The following is a 10770-nucleotide window of genomic DNA, read 5'->3' as shown; positions in this document are numbered from 1 at the left end:
ATCATACATTATCTTATATCAAATCATTGTCAATTCATCAGATGCTTCTCTCGATGTTAGTCTAAGACATTGGTATAGATTTATGATTGATGAACATTCAATTCTTTGCAATTTCTACAAAACTTACAACATACTTAACAAGTGTGTTAATAAGACACATCATGATGATAGAAAATTGTATTCCCTATTGATTAAAACATACCAACTTTGTAGTAATATATAAAGCACATAGTGAGACAATTTCTTTGTCTCTCGATTGAGGTTAAGTGTTTGATTAATTAACCTCAGTCGATGTTCAACTATTGAGTTGAAAGGTAATAAGAAATGGTATGTAGAAGAAAGTTATCTTCTAGAAAACGAGGGAGAGGAATCTTGAGTTCGGCTAGCAAAATTGTCAAAGGTATAGCGGGTACTGCAGGGGACATTACATCAACTATTATAAATAAATTAATAAACGCATCACCTGAAACCCATTTCCCCGGATATCAGTGGTGTGGCCCTGGCACAAAGGTTAATGAAAGGTTAAAGAGAGGGGATCAAGGTATAAATTCATTAGATAGAGCCTGTAAGGTACATGATATAGCATACACTCAAAATAGTGATAATAAGTCGCGAGCGATTGCAGACAGAGCTCTTGCAAACACAGCATGGGAAATATTCAAGAATCCAAAATCATCTCTAAGTGAAAGAGCACTTAGTTATCTTGTAACAAACGTGATGAAAGCTAAAGCAGTGTTTGGCGGTGGTTTGAGAAAGATGAAGAAGAAGAGCACTAGTGTTAGGAAAACTCATAGCAGCTCGATAAGGAAAAAAGCTATTGCTCAGTTGAAACAGCATATTGCAGGTAGAGGTTACTATTTGAAACCGTACCTCCAATCTCGAGTGTGGTCGTATTTTGATTGGACCCAACCCCACATCCTCCTCCACCTCACCATATGGTGTAAGTTTATTCCCAAAGAAAAAAGGAGTTAAAAAACGTAGAAAGACAAAGAAGGTGAAAAAATTAATATCGATGGTGAATTGTCCAATCACGATCTAATAAAATGGTGTAAATTATTACAAATTCCCCTACGAGGTGTATACATGATAGATACATTACCTAATAAAATTCTAAAAAATGAGAATTGTATTGTTAATTTAGACACTCAATCCGGACATGGTACACACTGGGTTGGTTATAAGAAACGAGGATCAAATGTTTACTATTTTGATCCAATTGGTAATTTACAACCACCTTATGAATTGAATAAATATTGGAAAAAAGAAACAGGTGTAAATATTTTTTACAATGTTGAGCACATGCAACCATTACATACAAATATATGTGGACACCTTATGCTCTTGTTTTTTGCGAACCAGTTGTAATCCAGTATTTGTACCGAAAACATATAAGATGGTTGTTATTACATTACGATCTAGATCAAGTGATCTCTATGAACATTTACAAGAAATTCTCGATTTGGATAAAAATAAAGAATGGGAAATTGGATTGATTAATTTCTGTACTTACAATAGCATTGCAAATGTTATAAAAGTAAAAATTCTACCTTCAAATATGGTGATAAATTAATTGATCTTGATACGGGTGCATATGAAGTTGATGACATTATATTAGCTTCAAAGAGTAAATTGAATAGTGACGAAAAGAAACTTAATATAAGAGCTAACACGAATACTATGAAGCTCGAAATTCGTTCTGATAAGCCTATTGACTTTACATCATCTACTTCAATAGGAAAAATGCTTGGTTTTGATAATGTTATATTACAACCGAATAAATGGTATTATTCTCAGCATTTAGTTAGCATGACAAATATTGACTCTATTGTAGTTGAGTGCAATATAGCCTGTGGGAGTTACTCCGATGGCAAACAGGAACATATTATATATGAGTTCTCACCTAGAGTACCTAGTGGGTATTTGATAAATGAAACACCTAATCCGATAATCTATATGCCTTTAAACACACATAGAATTCAAAGCATTAATGTAAAGGTAACCGATCAAGAAGGATCGTTTATTGATTTCCGAGGAGATATAATTACAATTAGACTTCACATTCGTGAAAAACAAAGAACTTGAAATGGGATTCCTCGTTTTCAAACCACACACTAGCATTTGCTCACAGAAGCTCATTAGAGACTCGAACGTGATAGAGTCAACACCTAAAAAGCTACGTGCTATATCAGCGAAAAGCGCGAGAATATTGGAAAAGTTGGGATTTATAGTAGATTGGCGTCATGTATGGCGCAGCAATTAGTGAAATTCTCGATGTTGAATCTCAACTTGAGTTCTATAATGATATTACTAAATTTCAGTTCCATACTCATACAGTATATTCGGGTCAAGAAATTAAACCCCTCAGATGAAGCTCGCATCCATGTGGCTTCTATGGATCAGTACAGTCTTCCATGCAAATCATTTATATTTATTGAGGGGGAGGTGGAGTGTACAAAACCAGCTGCGAAGGCTGGGGATGCTCCGATAGAAGCTAAGTATATATTATCCAGTAACCTCATTGGAAATCTCTTTGATGAAATTCGATATGAATTGGCTGGACAACAAATTTCTAAATCAAGACTAATTGGATTAACATCAACAATTAAAGCTATACTAGTGAAAAATATGTTTGATAAGAACACATATCACTTGGCTGGGTTTGACAGAGCAGGATATACACTAAAAGATAATAAGTTTACATTCTGTGTACCTCTTAAATTAGTTTTACCATTTTTTGAAGACTTTCAAAGAATAATTTTAAACTTGAAACAAGAACTTGTATTATTAAGATCACCAACAGATCTCAATTGCATCGAGTCTACAGAAGCAACAAACGTTAATATAAAAATAACGAAGCTTCAATGGAGAATTCCCTATATTACTTTAGAAGATCATGTGAGGTTGAAATTTTTGAGATTGCTCGATGCTGATACACCGCTGAAGCTGAGCTTTCGTCATTGGGAGATTTCAGAATTACCAAATTTACAAAATAGCACTGTTCATTCTTGGGCAGTAAAAACTGCATCCCATCTCGACACACCAAAGTATGTTGTTTTAGCGTTTCAAACAGATCGTAAGAATAATTAATAAATCAATCTCGGAATTTGATAGTTGTAATCTTCAAAATGCAAAGGTCTACTTGAACTCTGACTATTTTCCTTATGAAAACCTCCTTGGTAAACAAGAATTGATGTACCGTATGTTTTTGGATTTTCCCTTGGCGTACTATAACCATAGTATCAATACTGAGCTTGGAACAGAGATTGATTTTGACACATTTTGTACTAAAACACCCCTGATTGTAATTGACTGTTCACATCAATCTTCTCATTTGAAATCCTCCACAGATATTAGAATAGATATGGAATTTAAGGAAGCTGTACCTCCAAATACTTCCGCTTATTGCATTTTAATCAGTGATCGTATCATGGAGTACACTCCTCTTACTTCCATGGTGAAGGAAGTTCAGTAATTTCTCGATAGAGCACAAGCTATATAAGTATTGCATTTTTCAAATTTTACTCATTTGAGGTTTTAGCTTTGATTGGTTAACATCTAGAATGTCTTCTAATTCTGAGAAGAAAACACGCTCTATCGGGATACAGTGTGATCTTGATAAGGAGGAGGAGGAGGAGAAAGACAGCATCTACTATGACTCAAGATGTAGTACACCTATAATGTCTTCTAATTCTGAGAAGAAAACACAATCTATTGACACACAGTGTGATCTTAACGCCGAACAAGACTTCTTCTACTATCACTCAAGATGTAGTACACCTAAACCACAGGAGGAGAATGGAGGAGGAGGAGGAGAAGGAGAAGGAGAAGGAGGAGGAGGAGGAGGAGGAGGAGGAGAATGGAGGACAATGGAGGAGGACAAAACAGCACAAGAGGAGGAAGAAACTCTCTCCTGTAAAAAATTTGCAACAGTCGACATGCATTGGTTCAAGGGAAATTCTAATCAAATTATCGTGAAAGAAATCGGAATCGTAGATCAGGGTAAATAGCTTTGTTGTGTTACATTTCAAGTCGCCATTTGCAAAGTCGGAATTGAATGCTAAATTGTGTAAGCAAGTAACATGGGCAGAGAACAATTATCACAAAATACGCTGGGAAGATGGTCATTTTATTTATACAGACAAATTATTGATATCTTATCTTGAAGGATATGATAAAATCTACACAAAAGGTACAGAGAAAGCTAAGTTTCTTAGAAGGTTACACAAAAACGTATGTTGTTTACCGGATGAAATTGAGAAACCAAATTTTAACTACTTTACAAGTTCTTGGTGTTATAATGCCTGTGAAATTCATCATAGCAATCCACAGGGCCGATGTGCCCTCTTTGCGGCGGTTAATTACAATAGTTTGATAATGAAAAATATGGACTCATCTCCAAATTTCATGTGCGAAAACAATAGAATGCTTAGCATGAAAAAATGTCAATTCTATTCAAATACAGAAAAGAAAAACTTTGCAAGATATGGCTTTTCCTATAATGGACAAGAAATTCAATGTGTTTATTGTATGCAAGCATTGAAATATCATACTGCTCGTGTATGTTGCATTGGAGGGAAGGCACAGGAACCGTTTAATTTCTCTATATTAGTACCGACATATGTATAGTTTCTTCATTTGCTCATCATGGACCCGTGCAAGTGGATGCAAGCTGATAGTGAATTGGAAATGAGGTTAGAACAGTGTATTGATTGGTATGATGCCTGTGAAATTGCAATTAAACATTCAACTCATGAAAATCATCATTTGGTGAAACAACTAAAAGACATTTTCTTAAACACAGTGAATTTGAACGATATAAATGATTATCTATGCTATTACAGACCCCATAAACTGTCTGTTAGTAAACTAATAAAAATTGAAGAGGAAGTGATGAACAATTGTAGTGAATTGTGTAAATAAATTTCTAGTGTATACTCGATTGTTTTCATTTTCCATTGTACCTGCAATGTCTAGGTTTAATCATTCAGTATTGCTTTGTTAGTTGAGCTGTAAAGATCTCACATGCGTTGAAGCTCAATGCTATTTATAGAAGTGTGTAGTATAGTGTGCAGATACAAGTAGTTTCTTATCACGTTTTACCTGTACATACACTCAACTGAAAAATATGGTTGATTGTTATAGCTTTTCAAAGTTCAAGAAACTATCTCGTCTCTTGATGACAATTTCATTCAATGAATTTGATCTAATTGCAAAGAATATTAAATTTTCAATTGGTGATGAGGTGAGTGATCTTGCATTAACAAAAACAGAAAATCTTCACTTCCCAATTCTATCTGAAATTTTTGAATTACTGGATATATTAGAAACCGGTCATTTCCATTATGGTTGTTCAAATAATGATGAATCATTAGCTATTGTTAATAATTCTAATGATCTCTGGAAATGCTTATATGACATTGCCAATAAAAAATGTAAAAGATCATAGTTCGCTCTCTAGAGAGTTTAAAGATACATGTGTATTTGGATATAAAAGTTCATTCTATGCATTAGTTATGATTGAGGAAAACATTAAAAATATAACGTTCGTTGTGTGTACAACCCACTGCTTCACATTGTTGTCAAGAACATGTTTCAGTTAAATCTGAGAGTAAGATATTCATTTCACTTAAATCTGGCAGAAGTTCGTTTCACTTGAATCTGTCAGTAGATTGCCTCTCTCTCTCTCTACTATTAATCATCAAATAGACCATGACTAAATGTAATTGACCATGACTGAATGTAATTAGGCATGACTATATTAACTAGAGCATGACAAGAGAGAGAGAGAGAGAGAGAGAGAGAGAGTATCATCGTTATCATCTTCTCCTTCTTCTTCTTCTCCTTCTTCTTCCTCATCTTCTTCCTCTTCTCCTTCTTCTTCTCCTTCTTCTTCCTCTTCTTCTTCTTCTTCTCCTTCCTCTTCTCCTTCTTCTTCTTCTTCTTCTTCTAGAGAGAGAGAGAGAGAGAGAGAGGTTCTTCTAAGGGGGTGGTTGAGGGGGCAGGAGAGGTGCGGCAGGAGCGGGGGAGGTAGGATGGGTGCGGGGGGGAGGGGGGATGGGGGAAAAGTAATAAAAAAACGCTCGAAAATCCGTGTTTCCCATCTACTGGTATTATTTCCAAATCCTCTCCCAATAGCAGATATCTTGGTGTAAATTTAGTAGTGCTATGGATTGTCTTGTTGTATTCTGATGTGCAACTTTCCGCTATTTTCGACCACGTCTGCGTTCTTCCTTCTGGACTATTCACTTTGCATCTAATACGATTCACCAATGTCTGGTTTAGCCGCTCATTAAGACCATTTGATTGTGGGCAATCTACCGATGTGAACACCATTGTAACACCTTTTTCGAGTAGGTAATCTCTAAACTTTTTTGATTTGATAGACGCATATTGATCAGCTAATAGAATCTTGACAGAATGGTTTTGTAAGATAGGATCTAGCAAACGAATGTAGTCTTTAGTAGTTTGACCGCTAGAGCTTGAAGTGAATGCATATCTAGAGAAGTGATCGACCAATATGTGTAGGTATCGTTTTGTTGAGTTGTTTCCACCAAACCCTCCAACAGTATCTATCGACATGATCTCATACGGTTCACTAGCTGGACCCAATTGTGAAAGTAATCCTATTGAGCGACCTCTTCTTGTTTTATTCTTCTTACATATATGACACGAATCACAATAGCGCTTGACCATTTCATCCATGTTGGAAAAGTAGTAATGTGGACGTATGTGTAATAGTGTGTGGTGAGTTCCGATATGTCCTAGTTGAAAATGAATTTTCTCAATCAATTCTTTACCCTTTTCTTGAGAAAGGAAGATTCTTTTGTTTCCTTTCATACATTTGTAGAATATTTCCTCTTTATATTCAACATTCCTATTATTCATTATTGCTTCTTTGTTTTTTTCTTGATCGTCTTTTATTTCTTGTATAGATATCAAATTCACAACTGTTAAAATGTCTTCATTTCCTTCAAAGTGCTCTAAAACTGGATTTCTTGATAAAGTATCTGCTTCAACATTTCCTTTTCCTGGGCTATATATCAATGTGAAATCATATTGCGATAGGTAGTATACAAGATCTCCCAATTCTTCATCGGTTCGTGCTTTCACTCTGAGATTCTCCAATGGTTTGTGGTCTGTGATCACTGTAAACTTCCGTCCTATCAACCAATATTGCCAATACATAATTGTCTCTTTTATAGCCATACATTCCAGATAAATAGCTTTTTTTTCTTTTGAGCAGGGCTCAGTTTTTTTGAAAAATATGCTACTGGATGAAGCTCATTATTTTCTTTTGGTTGTTTCAGTACAGCTCCAAATCCCTCTCCACTGGCATCGGTGAAAATGAATACTGGTTTTTCATAATCATAAATTTGTAATACGGGACTAGAACATAAGTATTTCTTCACGTTTTGGAAAGCTTTATCACATGTCTCTGACCAGATGTCAGGTATGTCCTTCCTCAGTAGATTGTGTAAAGGTTCTAGAACTTTCACTGCATTCTCTATGTATTTATAATAGACATTTATTTTGCCCTTAGACTGGCGTACATTCTTCTTGGTTTTCGGTTGTTTGTCTCTTTTCAATTGTTTTGAGATTGTCAGTGAGTGGACGGACTGAGTTATTTTCAATTATGTGTCCCAAATATTTAATTGAACTCCTTGCAAAGTTACATTTTTCCAATTTCAGCTTGAACCCTTCTTTATAAACCGCATCAAGTACGAGGTTTATATGTTTCAAGTGTTCCTCAAATGTCTTTGAAAATATTAAAATATCATCAATGTAGCAAGTACAAAAATCAGTCAACTTATTTTTTTGTAAAGTGTTACCCAATATTCTTTGAAAAATTGCAGGCGCGGTCTTCAAACCAAATGGTATCCGTAACCATTGATAATGGCCTTCGTGGGCCACAAATGCAGTTTTCATTCTGTCTTCTTTTTTTATTGGTATTGTCCAGAATGCTGAATTAACATCAAGTACTGTGTACCATTTACAATTACCAGCCTTCACTGTTATATCTTCTATTCTTGGGAATGTTTGTGGCTCTGGTATTACAATTTTGTTCAGTTCCCGGAAGTCAATACATAGCCGTGATTTCTTTTTTCTTCTCGTTTGAAGGCAAGTGTAACAGGAGATGCAAATGGTGAAGTTGAATATTCAATCAATCCTGCCTCTAAAAGTTTTGAAATTTGTTGTTCTATTTTTTTTTTTATCTGGGATACACGTTCTGTATGGCTTCTTAATAATATATCTATCTTCTGAAAGTTTGTTTTCTGCCTCTGCATGTTTTACCTCACCTACATCATATTTGTGTTTTGCAAATAGTGATTCATAACCTTCAATCAGCCTTGTTATTGTTTGTCTCTTTTCAGTATCAAGATAATTCAGATTGCTTTCCATATTTACAGAGAAGACAGATGACTCGTAATTCAATCTTTCAACATATGTTTTGTCATCAACCTTCTGTAAAATTTCTAAATTTTCATTCTGTATCAATTTGAACTTTTTTATTGCATCCAATCCAAGAAGTAAGTCATAAGAGAAATTATTGTTCTTCACAACATATACAGTACATCTAATATTTCTTCGATTTTATTGATTTTCATTGGAATTTTGGCCCGGCGATTTGTAAAATTCACACCACTAATAGTTCGAAAAAGGTTATGGTCGTTCATAAGTTTTGTCTTCAGCTCATCAACAATTTTCTGATTTATTAGAGTGATATTTGAGCCACTGTCATAAACCCCTTTTACAATCTTCTTTTTATCAACTAGTACATTAACTGTAATCAATGGAATGAACTTACACGCCGGCTTATTCAGTTTTTTTGAGTTATCAACATCGAGTGTATTTTCCTCACAGGTTGTGAAATTCACTGTTTTATTTTTATTCCTACAGATCTCTGCAGGATGAAAGCGATTTGGTTTTCCCAAGGCTGTACATACAGAAGAAGGAGTCTTCTTTCTTCTTATCTCTTCCATCTTGGTTGAGTCTTTTTTCTGGCTATTTATATGACTATGTCCGTTTGAGTTTGTGAATGAATCATATTTTTGAATCTCATTCATCAGATCTTCTGTGGTCTCGATATTTTCATTATCTAATCTATTCTGAATATGAACTGGTAGTCCCACAACAATATGTGAGATTCTAGATTCATCTGTCATAGTTCTCTTACATTCAAGCAATAATCGTTCCTTCTTCAAAGCATAATCAAGCATAGATCCAAAATTTTCAATGTATTTGAATGAATATGCATATCTCACATTTGACCAGCCTTTATTAGAAAAAGTTTGGAGAAATGTTTTTGACCACAAATTCCAATTTTTCAATCCTAATTTATATTTGTTGGAAGTATACCAATCTTCAGAACTCCCTTCTAAAAATAGTCTTAAACATGTTATTTTTTCTTCATCGTTGTGGATATTGTAACGGATACATTCTTTCTCAAAATCTTCCAGCCAGAATTTTGCATTTTGTCCAATTTTCCCCGAGAATTTTTCCAAAACAAATTTCCTATCAATATCAATTGAAAATTCACTCTTACCTTTTTTCGGCATGTTGAACAAAAAAATCGATTTATAATGATCTTACTTCGCACATATTACTTAAAATGAATAATTGACGAAAGATTTTCATTTACTTCAGAAAATCGATTTTAATGTCAATTATAATATAAATCTCAATAAATCTTGAACTGTACAAATATGAACATTCAATGATTCTCTCATCAGCTCTGCTGTTAGTTTGATAAACAACATTAGTAAATTATTAACAAGTCATATGGTTCATATGATTAGAAAGAAGAAGCGTGAATGTAGAGCAACCAGCTTCTTACATCTATATTCTCCATAAAACCAATTTTTCCTTCTGTTATAATATAATATGAAAATTGTGCAAACTACTGTAATACTAAACCTTTGTGAACAAAGTTTGTATTAATGTGGAGTCTCGTTTTCATTACCACAGATTCAGCGCTGCAACATGACTAGAGTTCGAATTATTAGTCCAGTCAACAAAAGATTATAGAGGGAAAAGTTTAGAACACAATTTTTGACCCCGCAGCTCTTTCAGGGATAGTGAGGGGGTAAACATATAAAAAGTCCTCACTCCTACCCCCTGTGCTAAGTGGGTGGGGGTGGTTTGAAAGTGCCATATTTTGGTTTTTGCGTATATCTCGAACAATATGGGTCTTTCGGAAATTTTCGTCGGATACGAAATTAAAGCTTACAAATTATTCTACAAGTTTTATATGTAACATTTTTGCATATCTCATACTTTTCTAGGTATGAGCTCTCCAAGGTGTCAAATTTTGAAGAAAAACCCTTCCGGCTTCGATTTTTCTATCTTTTTGGCCTTATAACTTTTCAACGATTAATTGAAAAACTCCGTGCTAATCATGACCTCATAGAGCATCTTATCCTCTTCAATTTCTTGTATTATTTCATCATTTTACTCATCTCCCTACAACAATTGATCAATTTGGAGGGAATGTTTGGAACACAATATTTGACCTCGCAGCTTTGTTTAGAAGATGTTGACTACTTTAGAAGGTAAACATATCAAAATTCCTCATCCCTACCACTTGTGTTCAAGGGATGGGGTCGGTTTAAAAGTTGCGTTTTCTCATTTCTGGCTTACACGCATGATAAGTACTAACGTTGGGTTGATGAGCATTCAATTCTCTTCAAATTTTATTCTCTTCAATGTATTATTTCACCATTTTATACTTTCCTTCAATTACTGTGTGCTACCATCCTGAGCCTGATGGTA

The 10770-nt window shown here is 34.6% G+C and overlaps 1 protein-coding gene across 1 annotated transcript in view; it reads right to left on the bottom strand.

The window, feature by feature from the left end:
• LOC111050182 overlaps positions 1-10770 on the bottom strand; it is a 117358-nt gene that overhangs the window by 25595 nt on the left and 80993 nt on the right. The window lies entirely within an intron of this gene.

Source organism: Nilaparvata lugens, chromosome X, assembly GCF_014356525.2.
Source record: "Nilaparvata lugens isolate BPH chromosome X, ASM1435652v1, whole genome shotgun sequence".
NCBI lineage: Eukaryota > Metazoa > Arthropoda > Insecta > Hemiptera > Delphacidae > Nilaparvata > Nilaparvata lugens.
The sequence above is the reverse complement of the archived record's forward strand: the minus strand, read 5'-3'. Positions and strand labels throughout refer to the sequence as shown.